The sequence below is a fragment of the Stenella coeruleoalba genome (genome assembly GCF_951394435.1).
Source record: "Stenella coeruleoalba genome assembly, chromosome: 19".
Taxonomy (NCBI): Eukaryota; Metazoa; Chordata; class Mammalia; order Artiodactyla; family Delphinidae; genus Stenella; species Stenella coeruleoalba.
The window spans coordinates 31,872,469-31,884,470 of record NC_137165.1 but is presented as its reverse complement, the minus strand read 5'-3'; positions in this window follow the sequence as shown (position 1 = coordinate 31,884,470).

Here is a 12,002-nt window from a genome sequence, read left to right as displayed (position 1 = left end):
ACCTCTCACTCCTTGCAGAGAACCTCTGCAACTGTAATTATCCTCCCATTTGTGGGTCATCACCCTACGGGTATGGGTCTTGACTATACAAATCTCTGCTCCTCTACCCACCTTGTTGTAGTGCCTTCTTTATATCTTTAGTTGTCGAAGATGTTTTCTGCCAATCTTCAGGTCTTTCTCACCAGTAGTTGCTCTGTAAATACTTGTAACTTTGAAGTGCCCAAGGGAGGAGGTGAGCTCAGGGTCTTTCTACTCCACCTTCTTGGCCCAAGCCTCTGGATTTTATTTTTATTTTATTTATTTGTTTGTTTGTCTGTTTATTTATTTTTGCTGTGCCGGGTCTTAGTTGTGGCACACGGGATCCTCGCCAGGCATGCGGACTCTTAGTTGCAGCATGCGAACTCTTAGTTGCGGCATGCGAACTCTTAGTTGCGGCATGCCTGCAGGATCTAGTTCCCCAACCAGGAATCAAACCTGGGTCCCCTGCATTGGAAACGTGGAGTCTTACCCACTGGACCACCAGGGAAGTCCCCTGGATTTTATTTTTTAAAAAGACTTTTAAAATATGAGGTAACATATAAATTTAGCCTATTTTTTTAAAAAAGAATTCTTATGGTTTCATTTTATGACATTTAAAATAAATTTAGAATTTATTTTGTAATAAGATATGTGACAGGGATTCTTCTTTATTTTTTATTTCCCATGTAATTAGCAGATGTCACAATACCATAAATATAATATTCCACATTTTCTCACTGGTTTGAAATATTATCTTTATAATGAACTTAATTCACATTTATATTTTTTCTAGAACCTACAGTTATTTTATTTTTTAATAAAAAATAAGGTTTTACTATACAAAATCAGTTTATGAGCATTGTAGAAAATATAAAAACGTTATACTAACACAACCAAAGATTACCTTAGTGTATATTCTTTGTTTTTCTTTTGGCTGCACCATACAAGCATGCAGAACTTCCCTGACCAGATATTGAACCCACGGCCCCTGCAGTGGAAGCGTGGAGTCTTAACCACTGGACAACCAGGGAAGTCCTGTACATCCCATTGAGATATTTTTCTATGGAAAGATATATAGATATATGCATTTTTACCAAATGGGATTATATACATGTTGCTTTATGACCTTCAATTTATTAACCTCTACCTATTCATTTCAATAATTCTTCACCTCATTTAATACCCATATACAAATTTTACCAACCTCAAAATGGCCTTTACAGCTGGTTTATCAAAACCAGGATTTAAGGACTTCCCTGGTGGCACAGTGGTTGGGAATCCACCTGCTAATGCAGGGGACACGGGTTCAATCCCCGGTCTGGGAGGATCCCACATGCCGTGGAGCAACTAAGCCCATGAGCCACAACTATTGAGCCCGCAAGCCACAACTACTGAGGCCCACACACCTAGAGCCCGTGCTCCGCAACAAGAGGAGCCACTGCAATGAGAAGCCTGCGCGCTGCAACAAAGATTGGCCCCCACTCACCACAACTAGAGAAAGCCCTTGAGCAGCAACGAAGACCCAATACAGCCAATAAATAAATAAATAAATACCTACATACATTTATGTAAAAAACAAAAACAAACAAGCAAACAAAAAACAGAATTTAATCCAGAACCACACATCTGGGTGTTATATCCCATAAGGGTCTTAAACTTGATGAAGTGGAAGCACAGTGCAGATCTTTACTGGTACCGTAAAGTCTCTGGGGATCCTCCCCCAGTCCTTGAGAGTTTGTTCCTGGAGGACATAATGATGTTTCCACCTACAATTTGAATCATTATATGTCAGGAGTGTCATAGATGTTTCTACCAAGCCTGGCAGAATCTCTGACTTGACCCTAAAATAAATACCAGTTGCATACGAATGTAGACGTTAAGGAGCAAAATATGACCATTTCAAAGAGAATGTAGAGGAAGAACATGGAGCCAAGAAGTGACCTCTACCTGATCCCTCAGGAAGAAGCAATTAATATCCTCAGAAGAAAATAGGGTACTAGTGAGGCTACAGGATTTCTCTGTTGGTCAGGGATTTTTCAAGAATTGGTGCTAATAGTTTCAAGAACTCAGAAGAGGGACTTCCCCAGTGGCCTGGTGCTTAAGAATTCGGCTTCTAATGCAGGGGTCTTGGGTTCGATCCCTGGTCGGGGAACTAAGATCCCACATGTCACAGGACAACTAAGCCCACGTACAGCAAATACTGAGCCTGTGTGCTCTAGAGCCTGAGCGCCACAGCTCGAGAGAAGCCATGCGCCAGAACGAAGACCCTGCATGCTGCAACTAAGACCCAAGGCAGCCAAATAAATAAATAAATATTTTTTAAAAAAACAACTCAAAAGAAAGACACCAGAAATTCAGAATACAGTAAAACACATTAACTTTGATGGTTTCCTATAGGAGCTCTTCAAAAGCAATTTGCCGGATTTTAAATTTGTTTTACCAGAGCTCAGGTTTAGATATTATTCAAATCAGTCTTGTTTTGTGAGAAAATTTTCACATTTGAATAAAGAAGAGGTAAGACACAGCAGTATCATGAAAATCCTTCCCAATGCATTGTTGTAGCCTACACTATGCTTTCACTAATGCCTCAAAATATCCCATGAATAGAATACGTTTGGATAATTAACACAGACTAGATTGCAAAATGAGAAAAGTAAGCTATAGAACAATATGAATAGTGTGATATGTGTGATAAAAATGGAGTGATTTGTTTATACTTGAAAATATTCCAAACACATGACAAACAATTGTCATTTTTGGGATGTGGAGCTAGATAAAGAATGAGAGATCCATTTTTTTACTCTACGTGTGTCTGTAATTGTTGGATTTAAAAAAACATAACATTTTTACCCTATTATGTTTCCTGAAGACCAAAACACATATGCTAAGATGTTATGTAAGTTAGAACACAGACCCTGAAAGCACATTCATTAATAAAGTGTAGTCATTTAGCTTTGTGATCCTTCCAAGGATGAGGATGAGTGGCTTCTGAGGCCATCTCCCACTCACCTCCCCATCTCCCCTAGGAGACTGTCATGAGACAGATTCTTTAAAAAAATAAAAATAAAATAAAGTGTAGTCATTTAAATGGTGGTGTCAGGATAGAACAGACTAGTGCAACAGAATGATTTTCTTGTAGATTAGAGGTGGACAAAGCAGCAAAGCATAAGAAATTTGAGTTGCAAACCAAAGTGGACATCAAGGAGCTGAAATGGGTTGCTTCCCATAGTTATGAAAGCTCTCAATCACTGGAAGAACATGACTGGAGAGTAAATACTCTTCTATCAGGGACAGAAGTATTTCTGTTTGGGTAAGTTTAGAATAGATGATCAGTAAATGCTAACGTTCTAAAAGTATTAAAAATCTAAAATATTTCCATTTATTCCAATTTTGTTTAAGGACAGATGCAATGGGAATTTGCTGGTGATCCAGTGGTTAAGACTTGGTGCTTTCACTGCTGAGGGCCTGGGTTCAATCCCTGGCTGGGGAACTGAGATCCCACAAGACATGTCCCCCCATCCCCCCCCCCAAAAAAAGACAGATGAAATAAACTTTTCTCTTCCCAAATTGTCAAGGTCTTATTAGGCCTACTAAATAACTTTAAAAATGGTTTTTAATTTTTAATTGTGATGAAATACACATAATATAAAATATGCTATCTTAATTTTTGTTTGTTTTGCATGGAGTTTTAATAAAATGTCAGTTGGCCAGTTACACACACATAAACTTTCACAGTTTGTTTTCAAATGATTGAGGTAGTATACGTTAGCAGAAATTACAGGCTCCCTTGTAACCTCTGGAGATGACTCTGTAGGTGGAAAACCCTATTTATCCACCACCCAAAATTTATCAAATCTATTTTGAACTTATTTTCTAAAACCATGTTTTTATTTAATCCATCTTAACTATTTTTAAGTGTACAGTTCAGTGGCATTAAATCTATTCACATTGTGGTACACCCATCACTACCACCTATTTCCAGAACTTCTTTCATCTTACAAAACTGAAACTCTATCCATTAAACAAAAGCTCCTCATTCCTTTCTGCCCCAATTCCTGGCAACCATCATTCTACTTTCTGTCTCCATGAATTTGATTACTCTAGGGACTTCATATTAAGTGGACTCATACAATATCTGTCTTTTTGTGACTGGCATATTTCACTTAACATAATGTCCTCAAGGTTCATCCATGTTGTAGCATATTGCAGAATTTCCTTCCTTTTTAAGGCTGAGTAATATTCCACTGTATGTACATACCACATTTTGTTTATCCATTCATCTCTTGATGGCCACTTGGGTTGCTTCCACCCCTTGACTGATGTGAATAATGCTCCTGTGAACATGGGTGTACAAATATCTTGACAAGCCCCTGCTTTCAATTCTTTTGTATATTTAGCCAGAAATGGAATTGTTGATCATAGGTAACACTAGTTTTAATTTTTTGAGGAATTGCCCTATACTTTTTCTATAGCAGTCACACTATTTTGTATTCCCAACAGGGCATGAGGGTTCCAATTTCTCCACAACCTCTTCTCTACTTGTTATTTTCTGGATTTTCTTAAATAGTAGTCATTCTAATGATTATGAGGTGGTCCTGATAACTTTTTTAAAAAATAACTTTATTTATTTATGGCTGTGTTGGGTCTTCATTGCTGCATGCAGGCTTTCTCTAGCTGTGGCGAGCGGGGGCTACTCTCGGTTGCAGTGCGTGGGCTTCTCATTGTGGTGGCTTCTCTTGTTGCAGTGCACGGGCTGTAGAGCACAGGCTCAGTAGTTGTGGCACACGGGCTCAGTAGTTGTGGCGCATGGGCTTAGTTGCTCCACGGCATGTGGGATCTTCCCAGACCAGGGCTCGAACCCGTGTCTCCTGCATTGGCAGGCGGATTCTTATGATAACTTTTTAAAACAAATTGTTTGGGTTTGAAGTTATTTCAAAATTATTAAATAAAGTTATTGTTTGAAGTTATTTCAAAAACTGGTGAATTTGGAAAACAACAATTTTTTCTTGAGAAAAAATTTGCCATAGTTCTTCTCAACATTTCCCAATTGAGCCAAGAGGTATTTTTCTTCCAAGATGATATCATTTATCTAAGTTTTTGATAGATCACATTTGGATCGCTGTTAGTGGTTAATAGGACAAAGTGTATCCTGTTACATTTTGCAAAACTGCCTAAATGTTTCTTATTTCAGGATCACGTGACCTAAAAGTGATGACTGCAGGAATATAACCAAGAAAAGGGGAAATAAATCAGCTACAGAGAAGGCACTGGGCAAAACTTGTAAAGAGTTATACAGTTCATCTGAACTTTTACTAAAGTACACAGAACTGTAGTTTCTTCATTGGTAAGTTTTAATATTTGACCTCAAAGATTGCAGAAAAGAGAAATGGTGAAATTCCTGAATTTTTTAAAACTCAAATTTCTTTATTTCATAATATGGTGAAAATGGTTAGAATGAGGAAATGAAAAAAAATCTCCTGTGTAACACCATACAACAGTTGGAAGAGGACCAGCACTGATGTATATCAAACATGAATTTGTTTAATCAAAAGTCTTGTTTGGAAAAGAAAGAAAAACAATTACCTAAGAGCTAATTTAATTCTTTTTACCACAGTCTTTCCATGGTCATATTTAAGAAATTCAGTGACCAAAGTTATGAGGAAAGAACCCACCTTTTAACAGCAGTGTTGTGTGGTGAAACAGCTTTGAACTTGGTCTCTGAAGAAATAGGCTTGCATATCAAGTTTACCACCTCACTAGCTGTGCAATCTTTTATGAGTCACTTAACCCATCTGGGCTTCTGTTTCCTCATCTGTAAACCAGAGATAACATCATAGGACTACGATAAAGATTAAATAAGATGATAGGTATGATGGCACCTGGCATACAAAACATATTGGATAAATGTTAACTTCATTCCTTTTTCCACAGTAGGGTCGGAGTTGTCTAGTTATTTTGTAGAGCTTTAAGCATGCATACTCGGGCTGTGGATAGTGTTTCTCAAAGAATGACTTGAATCAGAATTTTTCATATTCCCTCCAGAAATATGTTTCTTCCCAATCTCAGTAAAGGACTCCACCATTCAATGATCCACTTGTAGAAGTCAGATCTATCAGTCAGCCTAGAGTTTTTCCCATTTCTTCCTCCACCAAGTCCACTGGTTCTACCTCCAAAATACATCTCAAATCCAGCCAGTTCTCTCCATCTTCACTCTCACTGCCATATCTCTATTTCCATCTTTTTTTTTCTTTTTTGTTATATTCACTAGTTTAGTTTTTAGATTCTACATATAAATGATAACATTCAGTATCTTTCTCTGACTTATTTCACTAAACATAATGCCCTCCAAGTCCATCCATGTTGTTGTAAATGGCAAAATTTCCTTCTTCTTTTATGGCTTCCTTCTTCATATTATGGCTTTATATATATATATATATATATATATATATATATATATATATACCACATCTTTATCCATTCATCTGTTGATGGACACTTAGGTTGCTTCTATATCTTGGCTATTGTAAATAGTGCTGCTGTGAACATTGGGATGCATGTATCTTACCAAATTAGTGTTTTTGTTTGGATATATACCAAGGAGTGGAATTGCTGGATCATACTCTATTTTTATTTATTTATTTATTCAATATTTATTTATTTGGTTGCATCGACACCTTAGTTGTGGCAGGCGGGCTCCTTAGTTGTGGCTCATGGGCTCCTTGGTTGTGGCATGTGAACTCTTAGTTGTGACATGCATGTGTGATCTAGTTCCCTGACCAGGGATCGAACCCAGGCCCCCTGCATTGGGAGCACAGAGTCTTATCCACTACGCCCCCAGGGAAGTCCCAATCAGACTCTGTTTTTAGTTTTTTGAGGAACCTCCATACTAATTTCCACAGTGGCTGCACCAATTTACATTCCCACCAACCATGTAATACAAGGCTTCCTTTTTCTCCACAACCTCATCATCATTTGTTATTTGTGGTTCTACTTCCATCTTGTCCTTTTCCAATCTATTCCTACTCAGCAGCAAGAATAATCTTTAAACATATACAACCCTCCTCTGCTTAAAATACTTAATGGTTCCTCATTGCCCTTGGAACAAAATGCAAATTCTTTACCATGGCCTGCCCAGGAGGCCCTACACCATCTGATTCCTGCCTAGCTCTCCAGCCTTATGGTGCATCTCCAGTTTACTTTGCTCCAAGCACACTGGTTTCCTTTCTACTCTTTGAAAACACCAAGCACTCTCCCACCTTTTGCACTTGTGGTTTCTTCTGCCTCAAATGCTCTTCCCTCAGGTTTTATCTCATGTTTCAGGCTGAAATGCCACCTCCACAGAGAGGCCTTCCCTGGTCACTGAATCTAAAGTTACCACCTGCTCCCTTAATCCTCTATCACATAATCATTAGCCATGATTAAGTTGCTTCCTTGTTGTGTGTCTTCTCTCAAAGGCAGGAACTGTGTCTCGTTACCTTTGTACCCATAACATCTTACCTGGTGCCAGGCACATGGGGCACTTAAAGAGCTGTTGAATGAATGAATAACTAAGTGAATTAATGAAAAGAAAGGGGGCAAAGGCTTGAAAATCTGCATTTTGGCTAGCTTCCCCAGTGAATTGGTCAGGGAATAAATAGGAAGCAGATGCATACTCAAATTAGACTAGTTTGAGTATTATTTAATAAGACATAATCTACAACGGTATGAGAAAACCACAAGGATAATAAAATGTCCAAGGACTAGTAATAGTGCTCTTACCACCCATAGAATGGAGAAAGTTTGGGAGCTGTTACTGGAACCTGGAAGGAGAGTGTCCTGGAGACAGAGCCACCTTGAAATAATCTTGCCCTTCAGTTAAAGGACTCAGTCAGCCCAAACTGATTTTATAGAAAGGAACCTGGGAAAAGCAATACCATTCTCTCTCTCTTCTCTCTGTCTCAACTCATACTAGGGCTCCCCACTGGACAAACCAGAAGGAGATTCTGACTGGGGTTAGGGATCAGATAGCATTTTACCTGTAAGGTTTTATTTCTTCTGTTAGAAAAAACTAAAGCATATAAAATAAGATATAATGTCAATTCTGGGTGTTAGTTTCACAAATGTTTAATATTAGTTTTTGTTTTTATCTGAGATTTCTGAATTTCTCAGAAAAGTGATGGTAGTTTTCCATTTACTTCCATGTTTAATGGTTTTGGTTAGTGATGGAATATCAACCATTGATTCCCATCTCCACGGTGCTGTCAACATTGTTTAAGTAACACTACTATATATAAAACAGATAACTAATAAGGATCTACTGTACAGCACAGGGAACTCTTCTCAATACTCTGTAATGACCTATATGGGAAAAGAATCTAAAAAAGAGTACATATATGTATATGTATAACTGATTCACTTTGTTGTACAGCAGAAACTAACACAACATTTTAAATCAACTATACTCCAATTTAAAAAAATTGTCATGTCAGAGAACAGAACATACATTTGACATGTGGGAATTTTCTCTTCTGTAGCTTTTATTTGGAAATTTTACTTTTCATAGGATCACATTATGACCTCCCCTTCCATCTGGTTTTTGATATTTCTCTCAGCACTGAATAGTGAATTGAAGACAAGTTAGAAAAATCAGAGTGAGTGTAAAAGTTAAGAAGACCCAATCACACCAATTCTAGCCTGGTGACCTTATAAATTCCCCCAATTTTAGTTTCATCTAAAAAACAGGGATGTGATAATATCAACTGCTCTACCAGGTTTTTGTGAGAAACACATGAGAATGTATGTAAAAGTGAATAAAATCGAAATAGCTATATAAATGTAACATATTACCATTATTCAGCAATACCAAAACTTTTGAACCCACTGACACTTGAAGCTTAATTTGAATTTAAACATTTGAAAAGGCGTTTGGGTTTTTTTTTTTTTTCTCCTTCTCTAACAACCTATGGGCTTGTTTGGTATCATCTATCTATGTAAATCTCCAAGTAGGTATCCTAGGAAACTAAGAAATACACAGCAGCTCCTCTCTGACAATTCCAGGCCACACTAGATTTCCTATTTTAGCCCCTCCATGGTCAGCTACAAGTGCTTCCTGCTCCAGCTGTCTCAGATTTCCTCAATTTACCCATCCTATCTCCACCTCCCCCCACAGGTAACCAATCTCCAGCTCTTCCACTTTGACCCCCCCATCCCCCCCTGTTATGGACTGAATTGTGTCCCCCCTCCAAGTTCCTATGTTGAGGCTCTAAACCTCAGTGTGGCTGCATTTGGAATTAGGGCCTTTAAGGAAGTAATTAAGATTAAATGAGGTCATAAGACTAGGGCCCTAATCTGATAGGACTGTTGCCTTATAGGAGAAAGAGACACCAGAGACCTCTCTGTGTGCATATAGAGAAAAGGCCATGTGGGGATATAGCAAGAAGGAGCCATCTGCAAGTCAGGAAGAAAGGTCTCACCAGACACCACCCCTCCTGGTACCTCGATCTTGGACTTCTAGCCTCCAGAACTGAGAAAATTAATTTCTGTCATTTAAGCCTCCCAATCTGTGGTATTTTGCTATGGCAGCCCGAGCAGACTAATACACTACCTTTAGTTCTTCTATTTTCTTTCAAGTGCAAAAACATGCCAGTGTTGTACACTCCCAGTCTACCCTGGAGTATAAGAAAGAGAGATACCTCTTCCTCCTCTTCTCTCAGCTCTCGATTACCTACTAACTAAGCCATACATACCAAGGAGGGCGAGACTTGTTCTGTATGGCTTACATACATCTGTAACCCAAGCACGTGGCTTGCAGGCATTCATAAATATTTGTTGGATAAATTACAACCTATTCAGTCTTGAAAGGGATCTTTGCCCACATTCTTCTCTCTCCAATATTTCCAGTCTCTCTCCACTAGCTCCTTCACATTTTCACACATTCATAAGCCTCCCCATTTAGGACACAACTCACTTGATACTGCTGCCTTTTCAAACGTCTTGGTTCTCCAGTTTCTTAGAATAAGTGGCTGATTTTTACTAGCCTCACTTAATACCATTCAGTCCTCTTCCCCCTTGCAGTCTGGTATCAATTCCATCAACTATAGGGATAAATAAACCCCAGTTAAGGAGGCCTCCTTTTTTTTTTTTTTTTACATCTTTATTAGAGTATAATTGCTTTACAATGGTGTGTTAGTTTCTGCTTTATAACAAAGTGAATCAGTTATACATATACATATGTTCCCATATCTCCTCCCTCTTGCGTCTCCCTCCCTCCCACCCTCCCTATCCCACCCCTCCAGGCGGTCACAAAGCACCAAGCTGATCTCCTGTGCTATGCGGCTGCTTCCCACTAGCTATCTACCTTACGTTTGGTAGTGTATATATGTCCATGCCTCTCTCTCTCTTTGTCACAGCTTACCATTCCCCCTCCCCATATCCTCAAGTCCATTCTCTAGTAGGTCTGTGTCTTTATTCCTGTCTTACCCCTAGGTTCTTCATGACATTTTTTTTTCCTTAAATTCCATATATATGTGTTAGCATACGGTATTTGTCTTCCTCTTTCTGACTTACTTCACTCTGTATGACAGACTCTAGGTCTATCCACCTCATTACAAATAGCTCAATTTCATTTCTTTTTATGGCTGGGTAATATTCCATTGTACATATGTGCCACATCTTCTTTATCCATTCATCTGATGATGGGCACTTAGGTTGTTTCCATCTCCAGGCTATTGTAAATAGAGCTGCAATCCTTTTAAACCAGATGCAGCCATCTTTTCCAGCCCTTGCCTTCCTTGACCTCAATGTCCTATTAGGGACACTGCTGATAACCACTTTCTTAAATTCTCTTCTTTCATGCGGTTGAGGACACTCTACTTCCCTACTTCTCAGGCCACACATTCTCTGTTTCCTTTGAGCGTATTCTAAGGCTTAACTCTCTGCTCACTCTTTTCCCCCACTCACTTTTTTCAAGAGTTTTTTTACTCTCCTAATTCAAATTATCAACAGGTTTGACTCTTGAAAATCACAGCTGAATTCATTTCATTTTAAATGCAGAATCTCAAGCCTCCAATTAGCACTCAGAACGTCCCAAGAATCCCACTATGTTTCTCTAACAGGAACACATTCCCACTTCCCAAGGTGACTATGACAGAAAGGCTCCTGTTTCCTCAAAACTTTTGCACCCCTTTCTCCATTCCCAGTTTTAGCAAAGACCTTGTCTCACCTGTCATCGAGAAATTAGAAACCATTGGATGAAAACTCTAATCTTCCCACCAACAAAGAACAAAGCCCTGCTTTCATTTGTACCTTGATTTTTTTCATTTACAATGGAGTAAGTGTCCTTCTTCCCATGAATAGCTAAGCTCTTCACTATGTCACATTCTGCTCTTTTTTTTAATTTTTATTTTTTGGCCGCCCCTGGCGGCATGTGGGATCCTAGTCCCCCAAACAGGGATCGAACCTGTGCCCCCTGTCTTGGAAGTGCCGAGTCTTAACCACTGGACCACCAGGAAAGCCCTGCCTCTTCTTTTTATTCTTAGTATCCACCAAGCTCTTTCCTGCCTCAGGGCCTTTGCATAAGGTCTTCCATCTGCTTAGAGTGCTCTTCCTCCTATTTTTTGGTTGGTTCATTCCTCTTGCTTTAAATCTCAGTATAAATGCCACCTCCTCAAAGAGACCTAACTTGACCATTTTACCTAGAATAAGCTTGACTTTGTTCTTCCTTAGCTCAGTCCCTTGTTTATGTCCATAATATTTGCTTCAACTTGAAATTAACATTTGTTCACTTTTTTTGTTTGTATTCTCAAACTGAATGTAAGATCCATGAGTCTATATACGATGTCTATCTGGCTTACCATTATACCTCCAGGTCTAATAAGTGACTGACCTAAAGGAGGTGCTCAATAAATACCCACTGCATAAATATGTGATCATACTGATTTCCTACTTCCTCCAGAGAGGGAATTCAGTGATTGGAGGATAGGAATGGGAAAGAGAAATTTCACCGT